Below are 20,321 nucleotides of genomic sequence, written 5' to 3' on the forward strand. Positions count from 1 at the left end.
GTTACCCCTGTTCCCTATCAAAGGAGAAAGGTGCAATGCATGAAGTCTGCAGAACTTTGTGCAGGAAGCAGTTCTGTTCAGCATTTTCATTACAGACCTGGATGATGGCATAAAGAGTGGACTTCCTAATGTATCTTCTATGAGGAACTACAAGTATCTTGTGAGAGAAATTAGAATAAAAAATTACTGTATGAATCACGTGGTTTAATGAAAAATAGGATGAAATTAAACAGGATGTAGTGTAGCACTCCTGTGGGAATAACTGTCTGCACGCAGAGAGGATGGGTGATAACTGGCCAAATGGAACAGGAGTTGAGGGAAACAATCATGTTGAACAGGAATCTACAACTTCATGCTATTCCACAAGAAAAAATTGTAGTGGGGTGTATAAAAGAAGTACAGTTTGCAACATACATAAAGTGATCCTTCCAAATTGTTCAGAATTGGTAGTACTGTGCCAAATTTAGAGCACACAGAAATAAATTAGGAGGACCAAAAGTGGAATTTGAGGTGCAAATGCTTACAAGATCACAATGAAAAAAAGTGTGAAATGCAGAGGAAACACTTGATAACACTGTTGAGCAGCTAAGTAGTTTGGATCATCAGTCTCTGCTGCTGGTACGAGTGGAAGTTCCTACTTGATCCTGGCTGATATCTAGAAACAGAGGTGCAAAATAAGGAGACAGTAGTCAAAATTTGCTATTTTGAAAATGCAAGAGGTTGTTCCAGTTCCGGGAGCTGAATTCCAAAGTAGGCAAGCTACTTAAACAAACAAAGAAATTATGGGGGGAGATGTCCATTAAAAAATGAACTGTTCTAGGTGATTGAAAAGGAACAAATGTGTGCTTAAATTCCCAGATCACTTTTACAACTTTTTTTTTTTTTTAAGACCTGTAAGATTTACATCTGGACCTGGCAAGCTGACAAAACGTTAACTCAGAACACCTAATAGTCGTAAGAAAGTTCTAACCAGGATGTCTTTCACACAAATATAACTGTGCCACCCCTCTCTTTAGCCATGTAAGTAGCAGATGTAGAAGCGACACCTGACTTAATTAAAGTAAATAGACGTAGGGTCCTTCATATGGCCTCTGGGAGCCTATTGAGAAACCAGATGATTACAGTGCAAGGCTCACTTTCTTGGTCCAGAAACTGAATAGGAGATGAAAAGTAAGAAGGTACTTTTTTGGTTAATTTTCAGAATGGAAAAATTTAAGAGCAGGTGTTGACTTGTCTGATGCATTTATTAATCTCAAAATGCAGAGCTGTACTGAAACATCACATTTGCAAAGCTTATTCAGCTCTTGCCTTGGCTTGGGCCAGAGTGGGGAATTTAAAAGTGACCTAAACCAAAAGGTGAATAAACGGTGTGAAATGTTGACAAGTGCATTAGAGAAGGTTTGAAAAGGCAGCCTTACCTAGCTGCATCTTTCAGTCACTGTTGTTGAGATGCCATTTCTTACTGTTGGTGGCACAGGAGAGGTGCTCATGTCCTAGCACCTCTGAGTCCCCAGCCTGTATAACTGCATCCAGCACCCTTTGAGACACATTGCTGTGTACAAGTGAGATGAAAATGCATTTCTCTGGGCCCCTGGTGAGATGGCTTCAGTCTTCATGACTCACTTAATACCACTGATGCTGCTGTTATTTTTCTAAGGTAGGTCAAAAATCCCTTCCTGGGAAGAATTTCTACTAAACACAATGTTAAAATGAGGCGTGTACTGGACATGTGCTACAGTGCGTCCATCCCTTACAGGGATCTCAAGGGCTCTTGGTTATGTGTGGCTGGGGGGAAGACCAGTCACATTAGAAGGAATTCTGCAATAAGAGTAATCATGCCATAAGGCACTTAAATAGCTCCCGTTATTGCAAACATGAGAGAAAGAATATAAATATAACTTTTTAAATCATACGTATTAAAGTTTGTACTTCTACTTTCTGAAATTGAAATTACTGGCATTCTCGTGATAGCTGATCACTTCCAAATACTGTCCTGAACCTCTTACCAAGATTTATGAATATTTTGGAGGAGATTCTAATGTGCTAAACTCTCTTTTTCCCATTTGTGTAGGTCAGACTGTACTCTTTGGACTACTAGAAAGAATGATATTCAGGTTACGATGGAGCAAATTCTTTTGGTGAGTGGAAAAATGCTTTTTAAATTTGCATTCATTATTGCTCATGTGTCAGAACTCAGAGAGGTTTTGCTGGATTTAAAGGTAGGGGAGACCTGCATGCAGATTTCTTCCCCAACTTTAATCTACCTATGAGCACAGTCAAGTTGACCTTTCCTACAGCTTTGGTTTTGCTAACAAACGAAGCAACAGAAATGTAGTAATGCTTATGTTGAAATTTCAGCCATGGCTGTGCTTGTTTTTCCTCCTAGGACTGCTCAGTTCCCTTCTGCTTAACTCAGGGATGTGTCCATATGCCTCAGACAGTGGAAGTGAAAAAATCTTTTCTAGCCACTGAAAGAATAGACTATCCGAGACATCCTAGCAGCCTGTCAAGGCTGTGTATGGAAGATAGGGAAAACATTCAGCCTATATGTAAAAACTAATGTATAGAACATTTAACAAGACAAAGTCTAGATATAATGTATGCAGGAAGCTGCAAAGGTCAAACACTGAATAGATGCATAAAGACGGCTTCTGAAAGAGAGAGAAGATAAAAATTTACACATCCTGTAAATAATCCTGAAATAATTCAAAGCCACTCTGAAATGTAAGAACAACCTGGAAGGCAGATAAGGGCTTTATATACTGAAATATGTAATGAATCACAGTTCTCTAAATGACCAGACAGAGCTGTTATGGTGACCAGTGAGCCCCCCGTTCAGTGCGTGATGGATATGAACATGTTTACCTCTCTGTTGTTAGATCTGGAAGGTTAGCAGCATGTCTGGGCTTCCCAGGAGGTTTGGCAGAACCGATGAGATGGTTAGACAGTGATGGCGATCCATACTTCAGTGGGTGATTGGGAGTGCCTCTAGGCATTGTTTTAAGATACTGAATACAATTTTGAAGTTTTTAAAATACTACATAAGCAAGGGTTAATATTTTAAAAATTTGTTATATTCTGTTTGCAAGCAGGTAATGCAAAGGTGCACAGATACAGAAAAGTTCCCAGCTACTATTAAAATGTCACTGGATGTCTATTGACTTTAATTAGTATGTAGGCATTCTTTGGTGCTGTTGTTACTGCACGCATCCTGCATTTCTGTTTTAACTTTGTGATTCAGTTACCATTAACATTTAATCACTCAATAGATGTGTTAACAACCAAGCCCTAAAAAAAAACCCTGCTTAGTTCTGGAAGATGCTAATTCTATTCAGCTGATACTAGTTTCAGTACCAGTCAGAGATACTGAACTCTTAACACTCATTATTTCGCATGCCTAAGAATTCAGAAACCTTATTAGTGTTGAGTTTCAAAAAAGTGCGCCTGATTTTGACAGCTGTCCCATGGCATTTCAGAGAAGTAGGGAATTAATGGTCACTGATGCAAATCAGCCCTTTTCCTGGGAGAGGGATCAGAAGCTTTGAGTGAAGTGCATCCCATGTGAGATGAGCTTTCCAAAACCTCCCCCTGTGCACTACCACATTTTGGAAAAGTAGGACTATGTGCTGTACTTGTAAAAATTGATAACTGTGTTCTTCCTTGTACAAAAGACTTTATATTTGATACTCTTCAGTCATTTTTGTGGTTGAAAATCAGAAGCTTTCTGATCACAGCATATTTATTTCACATTATTAGAATTTACCCTTGTAAGAGACTTGGACAATGTTATTTTTAGAGGCTGAAGCATCTGTGTTGTTTGCCACGATCCCTTGGACCTTGACAGGGAGGAAAATCTCCAGAACCAGAGAAAAGCATGTATTATTATTATTTTGTGAAATTCTGTTCAGTTCTGGCTGAGATCTAAACTTTGTAATTTCCCTTTTAGCACTTGATTTCTTAGCAAAATGCTGGCAGTTTGTCAAAGCATAAACAGTGTAACCTGGCGCAGCGTGCTGCCAGAAGTTACAGCGTCTCATACTGGCAGGGACACGATCTCTGCAGGGAAAAGGGAGAAAGAGTCTTGGTTAGACTGGATTTCTCAGGGAAGTAGTCTTACCTGCTCCAGTGATCAGACCAACAAATAACATCAATGCCCCGCTTCCAGTTAGGACAAAAATCTCTTCTCTTGGGCAGGTGATGTAGTTACTCATGTTGTGAGGTGATGGTAGACAATGGGGAACTGTTTTCCCATGTTCTCACTTGAAGAGAGAGAGAAAAAAAAAAAAAAAAAGAAAACAGGAAAAAAAAACAACCAAAAAAAAATCATTCCTCTCTTTTTATGTCAGTTTTCTTGTGTTAAAAGCTGCTTCAGTTGCGGAGTCAAGCCCTCGAGTTAGGAAAAGCCAGAATGATGGTCATCAGTGTAACCTCTTAATACAACCTCTTCCTGCATATTCATTACGATGTAATACTTAATTACACCACTTTCCAGATCTTTCTTATATTAGTAGATAGATATAAGTATGTATTTGTGTGTTTTAGTAGGGTTTCCAGTTCCTTTGTAGATACCTGAAGGCACATGTAGAAGAGAACAGCAGAAGAGGATTGCTGGAAGAGAACATCCTGTGGTTAAGGCAGGTGAATGAGAAGAATTCTCTTTTATCCCAGTTCAGCTGTTTTTATCCCTGTTTTGTGCATGCTGCTGAGCAAGCCGCTTCAACCAAAATACCTTTCTGTGGCTACTGTCTGTGTTTCTCATCTTCTGGACCCCTCAGGCCTAATGTGCAGAAGTGCTGAGCACTCACAGGTGCAAATGAAATCAATAGGAAGCATGGTCATTCAGCGTTTCGGGAATTAAGGCAGAGCAGATTGGATATCTAGACATGGGGAGAAGGACAGTAATTTCTGGGAGTCAGCCCTTCCTCTCCAAACCATCTGCAGTGTGGCCTCTGGCATGCTTCTTTGTCTCAGTGTCTCTGTCATGGAGATGGTACATCTTGCAGTAAATGTAAATTGCTTAATGTCTGTGAGGCACTCCTGGTGAAAAGCACCCCAGATAACACCATGTGGAATCTCTGCCTTTTATGTGTATAGCAGGTTTGGGATAGTGTTGAGGATAGAGTATTGCTGCACATGTACAAAACTATGCCACCCATGCGTATATACACACACAAGACATCCCTAGATGACTATACATGTGTACATTTAAAAATATATATGTGTATTTAAAGGTATGTTTACATACATGTTAGAACAGCTTGGAATCGCAACTACTTGGATTGCCTTTACAAGCCCCCAAAACAGGGTGTTACTAATTCTCTTTACTAGACATCTTCTTTAGCAGGGTTGATGGCTCCCAGTCATCAACTGAATACAGTGCTTAACTGTTTTCATTTTTACATAATTATCAGTGTATTTTTAAATTTGATTCCCAGCTAGGAATTGGATAATACTTTTTTTTTCTTTTTTCCTGAATAGATACTATTCCTAATTCAAGGGTTAAGGCAGAGTATGTATGTTATGGTAGAGGTAGATGCATTGCCCCTTGTCCATCTCTGTGTGAAGCTATCAAACTAAGTAGTGGCGCCACTCCTCAGATTACAGCTGGGAGTATTTTCAAATGGTTTTAATTAACTTCAGGAAGGCAGGATGGGACTCAGATGGTATTAAAGAAAAATAAATAGTTTTAGGAATGCATAATTAAGGGTGAGGGTTTGAGTCTTAGAAGATAATGTATCTTTCTGGTGGAAAATTAAATTGTGTCAGTAGAGTAACTCTGGATTTATACCTGTAAATGTCAGACAAGAAAATGGCCTGAAATGCACTAGTACATAAAGGAATTGCACCTGCTTTCAGTGAAATCAATATCAAAATTTCCATTCATTTCAATAGCGCTAAGAGATGATGGATTAGGAGAATTTAATTTGGGGCTTTGGGGAATTATATTCACAATTGTAATTGTATTTATATAAAATGCACATTGATCCTTGAAAAACTCTCAGTACAGCCGGCCATTGAAAAAAATTAGAAATGTTGCAAATGCATGGGCACATTCTTCATATAATTAACGGTTTGTTGAAAGAGAACGTAGGGATGTGGTAGTAGATATTGCCCTGCTTGCAATTATTTTGAGTTGTAAAACAGATTAAGCAGAGGCTTAAGGTACGAGCTCAGTAAATGTAGCCATATTTAAACAAACAGTAGTGAATTTACTCCTTCACTCTGAATTTTAAGATTAAATAAATGGCAGTCTTTAAATTATATGTAAGCACATGCAAATATTTAATTAATGGGGTCTTGACACTCTAGCTTGTAATTCCTGATTTCTTATTAAAATAATCCACCTAATTTTGAAGTAAAAAATAAGTTTTTCTCTAATTAAAAGCATTACTTTTCAAATAAGATTGTGTACTGTGACAGGTAGTTCTGAATTTTGCATTAGTACAGAAGCTCCCGAGCTCTCAAATTTGTAGATCTCCTATGTAAGCAAACAAGATTCTCTGCTACCATCTCTGTGACTCATCTAATAATGCTGGGGAGAAATATCTGGCTAGTGCAACAGCCAGCTCAAACGTTGCTATACGTTTTCCTTGCTGTCAACAGCTTTCCCATGCCTCCTTTTCTTTCTGTAACAGTTAATTTGTAGAAGTTACCAGTTGGGTGCTTAAGAAGCCTGGGGGAAAGGAAGTATGGCACGGAGGCAGGGAGAATGAAAAGTCATCGAAGGTTTTCATTCAGTTGTTGGGTTACGAATCGTGCTAGCTGAGGGATGACCTGTGAGCTCCCTTCTGTAGTGCACATTCCCATATGTATAGGTAAATACTTAGAGCATTCCTGTGTAGCACCAGGACGGGGTTAAGATTCATGCTCTCATCACCACCAGAGGGGAGAAGAGCACAAAAAGGGCCGTCTCAATCAATAACAGTTCTGCTTTTAACTTCAGAGACCACGGAGGATGAAATTTGGGGCCCAACTGCAGGTGGAGGATTTAGTCTGGATTTACAGAGGTGAAACTGAGAAGGGGTTAGGGGGTGGCTGAGCTAATTTAGCCACTGCTGGCAGCTGGGCCTGCACCACCTGCATGGCCTGCTCCTTCTGACCTGCTCAGCAAAGGCTTTGCTGCTTATCCAGCTCCTCCGAGAGCCTGCTCAGCTTGCCAAAGAGTGAAGGAAGCTCTGCTTCTCTCTGCCAGGGTGGCTTTCTGCTGATATAATGAGCTAAACTGCTGTGCTGTAGAGTCAACCAAAGCTAGTGCACAGAAAAAAAGCAGGAATGTGGCTTGGGGAACTTTTTCTAACAACGCCACTTGAGACAGCAGCCAGCCCCAGTTCCTATCTGTGACTCTCGCTCTCATGATCGAACCGCTGCTGGAGTCAGTCTGTGGGGCCACTGCAAGGAACGAGATTGGGACTTGATTCCTGATAAACTTAATCCACAAAAATAAAAGGACAGATATTTTGAATAGGAGTCGGTTCCCCCTGGTGGCATGGGAGCCTCGGCTGTTTATGCCACTGAAGAAAGTTAATTGCTGGAAGTAGGTTTTCTGAGCATAGTTTTCACGTGAGCAAGCCTGGTGGGAACAGAAGCAGCACTGGGGTCTCTGGACTCTCTGGCCAACCCATTTTTTGGAGGGATTTTATTGTTATAGGATTCTCCCCGAGAAAGTGGAGTCTGCAGTGGCCTACAGCATTGCTGATGGTCTCTAGCTGCTGTTTCCCCAGGTGGGGGCAGATTGCTGGGCTTTAGGCCTTAATTCTGGGACTATGAGGTGAATAGAGGCAGAGACACAGATGCTGGTCTGGCATGTTTGAGATTTTAAAGCAGTTTGCCCAAAATCTCCCATTTAAGCCTGCAAAGCTCATGCTTTATGGAAGTGCTCATATTTGAAGCAAGTAAACCACTCCAGAAGGTATCACGGGCCTGTATCAGCGTGCGTGAGGGGCTTTCTTTACCGAGACCTTCCTAAGAGCAAGTACGCAAGTGGGGTTGGTAAAAACCTAAATTATGCTTCTGCTAATGAGTTGGTGCTGTACTCCTCCCTCGGCTGCTGTAGCCGACAGTCACTTCACGAACCCCCCCGTCGGTGCCCTCGCCCCCACGGCCGCTTCCTCGCCCGGGGGGGCGCCGAAAGCCGCCCCCGGCCCGGCTCCTCGGGCGGGGGTAGCGTTGCGGGGCCGGGGGCGGGTGGCGGCTGCAGTTCAGCGTCCCTCCGAGCCGCGAGGGGGGCACAATCCGCCCGCCTTCGGCAGCGCCGCGCCGCTCCGCTCCGCTCCGCTCCCTGCCCGGCCGCCACGGCTCGGCCTTCGGCGGCCCGGTGCTGAGGTGAGGGGCGAGGCGGGATGGGAGCGGCCACTGGGGGGGGATAAGGGGGACCTTGAGGGACCGGGGGGAGCCGGAGGGGCCGCGGGGAGCGCTGCCCCTCGGCCCTTCCCGTGTGTAGGTTTTGGCTGGGGGTGTGCGTGGGGTGGGCGAGCGGTCCTCAAATGGCGCCCTCCGGGGGAGTAGCGCTGAGGGGCGTCCCGTGTCCGGGGGGAGGCTCGCCCCGAACTCCTCGCTCCTCGGGCGGGTTGCGGGGTGTTTGAGCTGCCCGTGGCTCCAGAAACGCAGCCCCAGACCTGGGAGCTGGGCTCGGTCACTGGGGCTCTCCAAGGGGGTCAGCAGCCTCGTCCCTGGGGTCTGCACAGCCCCGGGGTCCGCACCGCCCTGAGGAACCGGGAGCCCCTCGCCGCCCTCTCCCCCTGCCCACATCCAAGTTTCGCCGGCGGAAAGTTTCCCGGCGAGGCTGCCCCGAGCCCCTCGCTCAGCTGGGGCAGGGGAAGCTGTTGGTGGGCTCCCATCTCCCTGCCTCGTACCCCCAGCGGTGCCCCCCACCGCTGGGCAGCGCGAAGGGGTGCCCGCGGGTATGGCTGTTTTAAAAGGTAGGGTTATGTCAAGGGGCTGGCGGAGGAGATGCGATGTGTAGGCTTCGATATCTGCGTCTGGTAATGAGTGAAATAAATGAAGCGGTTAGTATTCTGCTCCTGTGATACTTGGCGCGGGAGAGAGGCGGCTGTTACATCTCATTTCCGAGCTCATTTGGAGGAGCAGAGTGATGCTGGGTGCCTTATCTGCTGCTGTTCCCGAGCGCCTCAGCCCTTCAGGCAGCGGGGAGACGGGGAGCTCCTGGCTGCAGCATCGTAAAGCCACGGGGAGAAACCCTCTGGGGCACGGGAAGCCCCCCGAACGCTTTCGGAGCACGACTGCAGCGGCGGACCGAGTGTGGCAGCAGCAGGGTGACCCTGGTTCCCGGACTCGTGGTAGGTGATGCGACTGATGCCTCCCTCTTGCACGCCCCACTGGTGAATTTTTCCAAGAGGCTGGTCAGCACTCCGTCTTTGAAGACTAACTCGAGATACACACAGAGAAGTCAGCCTCAGGGGCTGGAGCCCGAGGAGGAATCCAGGATTCCCTCCGGGAGAAGGTAGGCGTGTGGGTGCTGTCATCTGGGGGCACTGGCTGCAAGAGGCGGATGCCTGCTTCCCATCCCCTTCTTGTCTTTTAGCAGTAATGAGAATTTTGTGGATGTCAGTCTGGGGTGAGGTGTGCGTGGCTGGGAGGGGTGGGTAGCCAAAAGTCAGTTCATCTGGACTGCAGCGAGGAGAAAAATAAAGCACCTGTCTTTGTAAAGCAGGTTGCGCCCACCTTCCATCATCAAAAGTTAAGGTAGAAATGTCTCCTTGTGTGGTGTCCCCCCCAAGGTGGGAGGAGGTTCGTGACATGTGAAATCCTTGTGGTGTTCTTTGGGGTCTGCCAGGTTAAGTGAAGTATGGTTTTTTTTTGTGTGTGCGTGTTGTTTTTTTCTTCCCCTTTTGACTGAGAGCTGTTTTGCTTTCTGATGGTTGGAAACCAGGGGAAAAGGGATATTTAAAAATAAAATCAGACTGTATATTTGAAGTGGTAAAGGAAATGTTCTCAGGATCCCACGTAGCAAGCTGGAGATGAATGCAAACTGTTCCTGTTCTGTGCCTCTTCCAAATTCAGTTCTTCCTGAAAGATGTTCTCTCTCCCTGCTTCCCAGCGAAGCCCGATCTGCATGGCTAGTCAATCACCTCATGCAAATGAGGTGCTTTTTCTCAGCCTCGCAGTGGCTGTGGGTATGTGTTGGTACTGCAGCAGGAGTGACAGTCTGGTCACATGCATCACCCAGCGTGTGCAGCACCGGTGTGCAAATCCATTCTGCCTTAAACTTTTTGGTGTGCCGGAGAGCTTGGAAAGCGTTGAGGCAGGTTGCTTGCAAATAAATCGGGGACTGCTGCCTCTGCCCTCTTGGTTTAGCTGCTGTTCATCTGGTAAGCCCACATATGCCACCCTCTGGAAGGTACGGTGACTGTACTTGACACGTACTAATTTTCAAGAGAAAGACCGCAGACCGGTAAGCAGATGCTTAGACCAGGCTTGCTTTAATTATAGTTCAAGATTTGGTTGGTGCAGCTTTGCATGTTTGGCTACAGTAAGTACTTTCTTTGACTTCAAAATTAGAGTAAGAACGTGTACTTAGGAAGGTATAATTCCTTTGCTAAAATAGAAATAGTAAAGCAACCTCTCAAATAACTTCGTAGATGAGTACTAATTCTACGTGCATTTTGCCGATAAATAATTTCAGTCAGATTTCTGCAAATGTAGCTGTGGTTTATAGGCCACCATCCGCCAGCTAAGCATTGCACCAGTCATGCAAATGGGTTTCTTAAACCCTCTCTTCAGTCACAGGTTTCTGTGCTCCTGTGGAAGTCTGCTGCAACAAGTCTGTTCCATTGCTGCTTTGTGTATGTGTAATACTTCTGCATTTTTTACCTTGTAGGATAGCTTGGGGTTGTGGGCATCTTGAGGTTTGTGGGGACAGCTGCACCACAAGGCTGGGTGGGTGAGTGGGAAGGGCACTGGGGAGTTAAATGCTGTGTTTTGGAGCAGGTAGAGGAATCAATGAGGAAACCTAGAACCCGACCGGTTTCCTGAAGTGATTCAGGGCTCAGTAGGCTGGCTGTATGCTTTTACTGGGGTTGATTAAAAGCATGAATTTTTAGCCAGGAGCTGGAAGTTGGTCCAAGTTGTTTTTCCTCTCCTCACTTGTGTCGGTAGCTGTTCAGTGAGTTTCTTGGGTACTTTTACTGGGATCTGTACACTTGGAAATTCAGGAGCTAAGTTTGTGCTTCGGTGGGATACATTCTTAAAAAGGTCTTCAGGTAGTGCTCCTTTCCCTCTTCCTATGCCTTAGCAGCTACACATGCATGGAGATCTACTTAAAAACTCTGTTATTAAGTAATATGTGAAAAACTTTAAAAAAAAAAAAATAAATGGTGTGTATACGTTGTTTTTAAAACTCTGCTCATTAGCAACTTTGCACTTTTCATTGTTTTAATATGTTTTTGGAAACAGTCTGGCTACCTTTGTGGCCTTAGTTAAAATATTCTTAAGCTGGAAAATAGCGCAAGTGCTGATTTCTTTTTTGTTTAATGCTTGTGTTTGCCTAAAATCTCGACAGAGGCTCTGATGCATCGAAGTATGAAAATAAGAAGGTAGATTCTGTTGTTAGTACAGCTGTATCAATAAGTGGGGTAAACTCTGCTGCTTTGACAAACCAGACCCTTTTATGCCACAAAGATAGTTTTTTGGAACTTCCTCTGAACTCCAATTAAACTTTGCATAAACGTGGCAAAACCAGCAAGCTTTTTTGCAAGGCAGTTAGTTTTCTCCTAGCATGGCTGAAAACTGAACTGATAGCCCATTAATGCGCTCTTCTCGGTACTTGAAGCATGCAGATGGGTAACTCTGACTAGTTCAAGCTTGAGATGCGAATCTAGCCAAAAGGCTGCTTGATGCTTTAACAACAGATTTGCTAGTCGCTCCTATAAATAGTGTATGCACTCAGTATGCAAGCCAGAGAAAGCAGTAGCTAAAGTAGAAAGGATTGTTGCTCAAAATCCTGCAATCAGAGCTTCCTCTTAATTAAAAATAACTCATCAACTGATTGATGAAGGCAAAATGTGCCTCGCGGGTCTATATTGTTATGGCTGCTGTTACCAAAGCATTTTATCTTACACATTTGTTGGTAGGAAAGCTTTTGGGGAAGGAAAGGTTGAGTGCCTAAAAAGCTTCTAAGAGTGCAACAGAGGACACCTCTGGAAGGTGATGCTCCAGCAACTTCATGGGTTTAGTTGGTTTATTGTAAGACTTTGCAATAAGTGCTAACTCAGGAGTAATTGGATTTGATTTGTGTTGTGGCAGTTCCGGCAGTTGGTATAATCTGTCGGCAGCGGGTTTGTTCTCCATCGGTTAGGTTCACATGCTTTTCTCTGACTGCGTACCTGGCTGATTTCTCTTTTCAAGCTGTAAAAGAAAAGATGTTAGCTCAAATACTTTTAATAGCTGGCGACACAACTCTCTGAGTAAGAGCTCAAGTCATTTACAATATTGTCTTTTTAAAGTCTTACATAAGCATGCATAAAAATAATATATATGATCTCTATCAAAGGTGATGGTAACACCTGTATCAGAACTATGAAACATAGCTTTGGATGTTGGGGATAGAGAGGGCATTCACTTAAGAAAGGGAAAAGGCATTACCAGCATTTGAGAGAGGTCACCTGTAGCTGTGGACTGCATGCATTTGCCTTTGACCTGTGTAGGTTCCCCTGGTGCTGGAGACTCGGCCTGCTGGGTGCAGTGGCCAGGATCCCTCAGCTGACATTAACGTTCTTCGCTGGGAGTGCCAGGATGTAGCAAAACCCCCGCACTGGGAAGGGGGGAGCAGAGGAGCCAGCCCTCCCTGCTCTGTAGCCAGAATCGGAAATTGCAGATGAATGCTCAGGTATCTGTTATTTTTTGTCTGTGGGTTTTTCAGGAACTCTGTCTCTGCTGAGCGGGTGTTGAGGGCAAACAAGGACCAAGCAGGCTGGTGGTGTCTCTCAATTAGGACACTGCAGCTGAGGTGACAACACAGAGCAGCGAGGAGCCAAGTGCCAGTCAGGCTCTCTTATCCTGTATACGCAATTCTTATCTCAGCTGTGCTGGCTCATACTGGGAATAACAGCCCTGAAGCAATGCCGTTATTAGGAGTTTACATTAGTAGTCTCGAAATTGGAATTTAGCCTGAAGATGAAGAGAGGATTCTTGTGATTTTTCCTAAATTTGCTTAGAACTTCAAACAAGCAAATCTTGCTGTAGTGGATGTTTGCCTGAGGAAGGGCTGCAGACATTTCTCCAGCCTATTTTGTCTAGCATCAAGAGAATGCCCTGCAACACAGAAACACACGGCCTTAGTTCTAATGAATTCCCTGAAATAGTACAGTCTAAAGGGCAGGGAAACAGAGGAAATTTCAAAGTAAACTGCCACAAAGCTTGCAATTATTTTCTGTCGCTGTTGAATTACTAGCTTATTTTTTTATTTACTTCATGTATTTCATTCTTGTTCCATTTTCTGACCTGGACAAACCACTTGTACTACTGGGAGAAGAAACTAAGTCCTAAGACAAAGCTGGCTTAGAGCAGCTGGCAGAAAGATTTCAGAGGCGCTTGGGAAGAACGCGGGGAAAAAGATTCCCAATACAGCAGCTTCAGGAGTGGCTTTAGTGGAACAGGAGCGAGTCCTTTCTAATGTGAAGATTGTGTTTAAGCATTTAACCACTGCTTTTGCTGAAATGATTTAATTAGTGGGAGAGAAACTTACAGCCCGCTGCTTTTATTGATGCTTTAGTTAATATTCTGGTTAGGCAGTCAGATTCTGATATGAATTTGGGGATGAACTCGCTTTGTTTTTCTGGAAATAAACATTTGCATGTAATTCTGCTGCTTAAGATGTTATTTTCTATAGAAGGTGGCTGAAGACCCCAGTTGTAAGGCTGAACCCATAACAGGCATTGTGTATGGATCTGGGAGAGCTCTGTGAGGGGGGTTGTTAGTATGTCCATTTTACAGACTTGTTACCATGTTAACTCAAGGGTCTTCCTGCCAAATCAGGATATCAGTCATCTCGCTTCACGTGGTTCCTCTTCTCATACTTTAAATACAAGAAAGATATTCTTTTCGGGTTTCCGTTCTAATTACAGTTCAGGGCACAATCGTAGGAGTGGTTTCAGTAATTTATTCTTTTCGATGAGATACAGAACTGCAGTCTTTATTGCTCTGTCATTAGATTTCATGCAGTGCTTTTTATGGGAATAAAACCATGAATCCCAACATGCCAGTGTAATTTGAATAGTTAATTACAGTATTTTCCGTTTACCTACAGTTCACCCTCAGTGTACTTTAGGACGTGGTGCTCGTATTTCAGTGGTTGCTGTCTTCCATCTGGCTCCCAGCTGCCTTTGGTAAGAGGGAGATAGTCATGGGGAAGGCTTGGGTGCCTTTCCCATACATTTTCTTGCCTTTCTGAGGGCAAGAAATGCCCCGTGAGTGGTGCTGAGCTGGGGGTTCCCTGCCTTGCCTGCAGCAGCTCAGGGTACACGCATGGCTCGGCAGCTCCACGCAGTCTCATAGCACTTGCATGCCAGCAGGTGATGGCGTGATTCCAGGTGTTTCTGGCACGTTCAGCCAAGCTCTTGCCCGTCCTGTACAGCAGGGATGGGGGAACCACCCTATTTCCAAGCTAACAGCTGTTTTTAAATACAAGGACAGTGCTTGGACCAGCAGCACTAAATATTGCTGGCTGGTAAGAAGTAAAATAGGCGATGATAACAGGCAAATCTCTTTTTGTGGATCTTGGTATTACATTTTTTATTTGTGGTTTCTGAAAGGGATGCTGGGGAATGAGCAACTGGCACCTTGCAGTGAGTAGGGTCAAGCCATAGGTAGGGGGATTACCCTAGTCAAGTGAGTGTAATCAGGGCAGGTCATTGCATGTTGTTTGCTGCAAGAGCTAGTACAATTTCATAGCTGTGTTTTCAAGTAATGTGCAGAACGTTTTTGTGAAGGATGTTCTTCATGACTCCTGTGGACAAAATAAATCTCTTCTAAACAGCGAAATTAAATATGCCCTGTCAGAAGTAGGAGATGGATGCTTTAAAGAAAAATAATCTTGAGTATTCTAACGATCTGGTTTGGATTCAGCTCTCTTTTTGCTGCTTTTTGTGCATTTTCTGAAAGCAACATGTATGTGATTGCCTAACTTGTGACAGTGGTCGTTCTGTACAAGGTACTAATTAATGGTGACCAATACACCCACTCTCACAGGCACCCCTGGGCCCATCTGGGACAGGTTCGGAGGCTGTTTTCTCTGGGTTACCACAAGCTAAGATCTCCCAGAGTAGCTGTTCATGTGGACTTGACTATGTTTTACTGAAGTGCAGTAGCAGGGAAGCTGATTGGGAAATAGACCTTTGGGAGAGGTGGGTGATGAGAGAACGGGGACAAGCTGGGGACCTTTTCAGCCCAACTGCTGGCACAACATGTGCCTTTCCCATCTTTTTTTCTGAATGGCAGTAAAGCCACTCCATTTCAGCTGTATGTTAATGGGAACTTCACTTGGAAATATCCAAGCCAGTTAGCTAAGCATGCGTAGATACGTATAATGGTGTTTCAGCTCTTGAATGTGTCAGACACTTATCCCCAAGAGTCATCAGACCCGTGGTTCATCCAACAAGCTAGCATCTAGATCTTACAATACCTTACGAATACCTTCTTTATTGTTTGTCTTTCTTTCAGTTTTTCTCCTTTGCTAATACTGAAACTTGAAATAACTTGCATCGCTAGATGCCAAAGACTTAAAAATGTCTGACCGCTTGACATAGCTTGTATCTTCTCTGCTGTTGTCTGCAAACAGAGATCGAAAGCCTAAGGAAAAAATGTGAGGCAGCACAATTACAGTAATTAGAATATGGGATGTTTTATTTCTGTTACATCTGAAATGAGGGTAAACAAAAACTAGAAACGAGACCCACACTAATGGAATTATATATTGACAACTTAAGTGCCATGTAGATGACAAGGAAAAATGAACAGCCTTAGGCAGAAATACAACATTGCCTTTGAATTGTTTTATTTTCGATTTCTAAAAAATTTGTTAGATGGGTGAGCAGAAGTCAAGTGCAGTAAGTGCAAGCCTCTATAGCATTGACGAAGAAATATTTTTGATTGACATGTAGAAACAGGGAACTCTGGTATTAGTCTTTTGGTGGTGTAAAGGCCCTGTTTATGTAGCGCTTAAATATTCATACGTGTTCCTGTAATTGCTAAATGTTGACATTGTGCAGTCTATTAAGGCAGTAATTGTTTCTTCCTTTCCTGTGCCTGTTCTTTCAGGCCTGTGCTTTCTTTTTTCTGAGGGGGCAGATCTGCTAAGAGAACCTCTGTACTGAAGAGGAGCTGCTGCGAGATGGTCATGATGAACCCCAAGCAAATACTGGGATTTGGCTCAGGTTTATCTGCAGCCTGATTGCATGACATGAACAGAAGTCCTGCCTTTAATTACGTGCAGTTACAAAGCAACCTGTGATAGGAGCCTGCAGGTGGGGTCCAGCAAACAACCACAGGGCTTCTTCCCGAAATACCTGAAAGTAGCATGCAAACTCTCCGAGTTGTATTGAAAGAAACTAGCCTGGTTTGTCAGGCCTTAAAGAGTTTGTGGGGCTAGGAGCATCCCGCGCTACTGGAGCTGTACAGCCCCACGTGCATGCCCTGTTCAGCTCTCTGTCTGCTAATGAAGGACCATGCACGGCACCTGCTGCCTTTGAGGAAGCACCCACTGGTTTCTGAGTCCCTTTTGCTTATAGGAGCTTTAAGGTACTTACCATTACCAAACAGAATCTTTAAATCTCTCAGAAACAATCTGAGCTATCTGTTACTCACACATCCACTAGCAAAAATTTCTTCATAATAGCAAAATTGCTCCAGTTCTGATAATTAAGGAACCACACAAAGGATAGGACAGCAGATAGTGTTTTTCAGCAGCCTTCCTTTGCTTCCCTTTTTCATTTGTGTTTGTTTTATTTTTACCTACCAGCATTTGACAACAATGCACTTTATGATAGAAGGGTAGTTGGACAAACTTTTTTTTTAAAAAAAACTTATAATGTGAAACAAGGTTATTTACATAAGTGTTTGCAACTGGATAAGATTTGGATAAATGCAAGTGGTTAATTTCAGATGGTAGTTCTTTTTTATTATTTTTATTTTTTTACCATAAACTCTTTAATAAAATGCAGTTTATGACAGGTGAACCACGGGACAGAACTTGAGTTCATGCAAATCTCTGTTTTTTGACAAAACTCAAGAGGATAAGATGCTATTAGCTCCTGTAGAAAATGCCTCTGTGCTTGGGAGCAGAGGCAGAACACACAGCCTCCAGGAATTCTGCTGCAGCCTCTATCACAACATGGTGTTTTTGTGTTTGGCAGCCAAGTCTGGAAGCAAAGCAGAGAGGGGGATGTGAAAGGCTGGCGGGGGAGTGGTGGTTTGCCTTTTCGTGGCAGTTCATCTAGATGTCTGTAGGGGTTCATCTAGATAAGGGAAGCGTAATGATACAGCAGCTACAGGAGGGTCAGAAAAGCTGACCTACAGTTATGGTGGTCTTTTTTCATCTATCAAGGTAGTCTGAAGTCAACTGGTGGGACTGAAACTGCTGAATAGATGAATCAGACTTCATGAAACTCGTAACAGACTGATGCTTCATCCACCGACACTGCAACCTGCTTCCCTTTTTTGCTTTATTTCTTCCTGATTGTAAGTTCAAAAAGCAATGGAGGGTAGTGCCTGGGTTTGTCTCACTGAAGGTAAAGGATGGGATTATTGAAATCCCTTAACAAGTCTATCTTTTTGGGGGGACAGTGTTTTCCCTTTGAGTTTTTCATAATGTTCTTACTCTATTACCTTTGAAGGCAGCTTACAAAAAAAATCTCTTCAGGGAGCCTCAAACTGAAGGGAGCCATCCATCAGTGATATGGATGTTATGTCCTCTCGCCCTCCCACCAATTATCACGGTAGTGACAAGTTTATGGCTTGGACTGTCACCCACAGAGGATGTCACTGGGGGCATGAAATTCAAAGTACTTTTTGAAGCTGCCCTTGTTCAACTTCTGCGTAAGAAATTAGCAAATTATTTTGATGACATAACAGGTGACTAAAACATCAAGGTCAGTGCAAAATCAAGTCAATCCTCTGACTTTGGGGGGCGTGCTAAGGCAAGCTGGGGTTAGGAATTTGCATTTTGGGTAGGAAGCAATCAGCTTGGGGCAAGTGCTGGGCTTTTTGAGATTAATTCTGATCTGCATTGGGGCTGGCATGTGTTATGCTGTATTTAGTTCCTTCTATGCTGACTGGTGGTATTTCAGAGGGGGTGTGTAAAGCTGATGGAAGAGCTGTCGTGTGGCTGGAAATTCTGCATCTAACTTTGTGTTTGCCAATGTCAGTGCTACTGTAGAATTTCTCTGTATCTGGTATTTTAGTGAACCAAGTATTAAGCTTGTAGTTAAAGCCACCAGCTCGGGTTCATCTAAACCTTTTCCTGCCTTTGTATGAAGCTAAGTCTCCACCCCTGTGCCAGTAACATCTTCGTGTTACTGGGGCTGTCGGGATCCTTCAGCTGGTCTGGGTGTCCAGCCTCCTGAAGCCAGCAGAGCTGAGGTTGCTGAGAAGGAAGAAAGTTCCTGAGACGAGAGCAGGTAGTACTTAGGGTGCTGCACCAAGAAACGTGGTAAGTAGGGTTGGCAGTCTTGAAAAAGCGTCGTCTCTCTGATGCAAAATTGTAAAGGATCGGGCTCTAAATGTTCATCGAAATCTGCTTGATGTCTTCTGGAACTCTGCTTCTTGGGGCTTCAATGTGAAACCACCTTCTGCTTACCTGAGACAGGTACAGGCAGATGGATGGGTGTGTATGCTCCGGGCTTTCCATGTAGGATAGCATTTATTTGTCAAGTGAAACCAAAATTTTGTTGAGTTGACCAAATGAGGTTGTAGGCACAGCGCACGAGGTGTTTAGCAGTAAGACTGCCTGTTTAGATCCATCTCATTAACAAACGTTTGTTTTCACTTGTTGTGGTGCTATGTACAGTCTTTTAGCAAGAATCAATTACAGCTTAATATTACATAGGAAATTATGATTAATGAAACCCATCGCAAGGTTGTGTTGAAAGCGACCAGGCTGGGAGCGTTGTTAGCGTACCGATTTACTTATGGCAGCGCTGTTTTCCTTTCATTCAGTCTCCTAATCAAATTTTAACATTTAAGTTTGACATTTACATGACATTCACGTCTGCAGAAACACTGTTTCCTTTTCCCCATTGCTCAGTTTCCTTTGAAATGCAGTTATGCCTCAAAGCATTAGGCTTTGGGGGAGGGAAATTTTAGAAGGGAGCTACTGAGGGCTGGTGTCTGTGTGCTTGGGAGCTCTGCAGGCTGGGATTCCCATGGGAAGGGCTGCCTTGGTGTGGAGGCTTTGCAGGAGATCTGACGTAGGGACCAAGGGAGTGTTGCTGTCTGAAGTGTTACCAGTCCCACGGTAAGAAGGTTTAATCTATTGTGTGTGTGTGTAAAGATTTGTTTTCAAACGTTAGTGGTTCGCCAGTCTGATTGCCACCGCCTCTTCCACAGAGCTGTCTGCTGCTCTTAGCCTGCTGTGCATTTAAAAACACCTACATATATGTTTAATCTAGCTCCAAACTTCATCCTCATTGTATCATGGCTCTGGAGTACATCTAGAGGCCCACTAAAACAAAACCTATCTACTTAAAAAACCTGTATCTGCACACATCTGGTTAATACAGATGAAGCCTGTACATTTCCCACATCGGGGAATTTCTGGCACTGGCTTGTTCTCTTGTGGTAGCGTGGAACCATTCAGGTGGTTCCCTTCCATTTTGGTTCCAGTGCAAGTTCTGAATTCCTTTTGGCACATTTTTATAACGCGTTTGTATTTCATCATTTGAACATCTGTGCTTGCTGTTCTCCTTGGCTGTTACACAGAGTAAACAATCTGAAAGGGCAGCGCTGTGAACACAAAAGATTTTGTAGACCCATTTTTACAATCTGGAGATTTCTTACTGGTAGAGGGTACTGTGCTGTAAGTCTGGGAGAGGGGTCCCTGCATATGGGACAGCCTGCAGTGGTGGTAAGTGAGGTGTTCCTTTAGGAATCCGGGGTTAGGGTGGGGGGAGCCCTGTAAAAACACCTTGATTTGCTGCTCCATCAGCTACACACTGTAATAACCTGCTGGAAAGAAGTTTTAAACAGCTGTGCAGTACCAGTGCGTTTAATGTTGTTGAAATGATGTGCCATGTTAGAAATCATCGTGCCGGTAATGGACTGTGACAAAAACATGAACTGCAATGTGGGTAGTTTGGATTAAAGGAGGTGTC

At 43.9% G+C, this 20,321-nt stretch overlaps 1 protein-coding gene across 1 annotated transcript in view; it reads left to right on the forward strand.

The window, feature by feature from the left end:
* The first annotated feature begins 8,235 nt into the window (after positions 1-8,235).
* Positions 8,236-20,321, forward strand: part of PCDH15 (protocadherin related 15) — a 738,374-nt gene continuing 726,288 nt past the window's right edge. Inside the window, exon 1 of the mRNA XM_040563492.1 lies at positions 8,236-8,322. The gene's annotated coding sequence lies outside the window, so the exon portion shown is untranslated. The remainder of the gene's footprint in view (positions 8,323-20,321) is intronic.

The sequence above is a fragment of the Cygnus olor genome, chromosome 7 (assembly GCF_009769625.2).
Source record: "Cygnus olor isolate bCygOlo1 chromosome 7, bCygOlo1.pri.v2, whole genome shotgun sequence".
In the NCBI taxonomy this organism is placed as follows: domain Eukaryota; kingdom Metazoa; phylum Chordata; class Aves; order Anseriformes; family Anatidae; genus Cygnus; species Cygnus olor.